Source organism: Elephantulus edwardii, unplaced genomic scaffold, assembly GCF_000299155.1.
Source record: "Elephantulus edwardii isolate Elephantulus edwardi_28Jun2011 unplaced genomic scaffold, EleEdw1.0 scaffold00035, whole genome shotgun sequence".
Classification (NCBI taxonomy): domain Eukaryota; kingdom Metazoa; phylum Chordata; class Mammalia; order Macroscelidea; family Macroscelididae; genus Elephantulus; species Elephantulus edwardii.
Genome location: NW_006399785.1, coordinates 7,793,589 through 7,795,138, shown reverse-complemented (window position 1 = coordinate 7,795,138; position 1,550 = coordinate 7,793,589).

Genomic DNA, 1,550 nt, shown 5'->3' with positions numbered 1-1,550 from the left:
ACCTGGGGGAGGGTTTGTAAAACAATGGAAGAATCTTTTCTTTACTTTTACAAGAGGGTTGTGTTCTGGGCTGGGGTGGGGGAGCCTTGGGAGGGGACAAATCTACAACAATGAATGACTAGAAATCCATCTGTAAATTATCACTGAAATTAATAACAAAATGTTCCAATTATTAAACAATCATTATTATTGTATTTCTTCATTTTAACTGACTTTTAATCTGAGCTTTACCACTATTCAACTATAATTATCCTCTTTCTTTAGTGTTCACAGGGTTTTCAATGGTTTGATACTTAGAAAGTAAATGGTGTATCCTGCTTCTTAGTCTGTTTTAGCCAAGGAGTTCCCCAAAAATCTGCCTACCATGTGTAACCCAAATGACATTTGACATATGAGATGGCACAGATTTTAATTTCACAGCAACCTCAAGTTATCTCAGTACAGCAATCTGACAGAGAAGTGCTATGCCCCTTAGAACAATGTTCTACTCAGTCACAATTAACAGCAGGCCTGAGGGCTGCAGACATGAGGACCCAGCCAACTTTTAAAGACAAAGGCCCAATCCCCAGATCCTGTTTGCTTGAACAAGAGTCTTTTAGCAACCAATCAGCTTACACTTGATTGTTAACACAATCTGAAATGCAAAACAGCGTACAACTCATTTTCAAGTAAATAAAAACACTTATCCTCCAGAATCCAACTGCAAACTATGCCAGGGGTAGACTATGGTTCAGATCATCAATTTCTCTTTTGCAAATTCAAGTTGAGGCTGAATAAAATGAAAATAAGTATATGGGAACCAAGATATAATTTTGAATGAATTCTATCTGAATTTCAAGATTATTTTAAGAATGAATCTTTGAACATTAATGATCAAAGACCAGATGAGTTGTGAGATGATATAAAGGATATCGTCAAGGAAAAAAGTAAAAGGTCATTACAAAAACAAAGGGGAAAGAAAAACAAAAATGCATGTCATAAGAGGAAAACATATCAAAGATAAGGAACTAAACAGAAAATTTCAAACGGAGCTCAAGAGGACAAAGCAAAGTATTATATATAAAATGGGCAGAGAGCCAGAATTGGAGAATAAAAAGGGAAGAACTTTCTCTGAATTTCTCAAGCTGAAAGAACTGAAAATAAATTTAAGCCTTTTGTCAAATATTGAAAGATACTGTGGTCAATATATCAAATGATCCAGAAAGAATCAAAAGAAGATGGAGGGAATCTACAGAATCACTGTATCAGAAAGAATTGATTGACACTGAAAAATTTCAGGAAGTACCACATGAACAAGTTGTTGTTATTGGGGTTTTTTTTTAAATTTTTATTAATGTCAATGAACATTTACAGAGATTTTGGATTTACATTCACTGTTGCACTTTCTTCCCACCCCATCCCCCCGACACCCAGTTCGCTCTTCTCTCTGAAAAGTAAAAGAAAAATTCCTTCACTGGTATACAACCCCCCACCCCACCCCCCACCGCCACCCCGAGTATACTCCACTCTGTAACCTTCATTCTGGACTCTTAAAATGCCCTAAAATATAT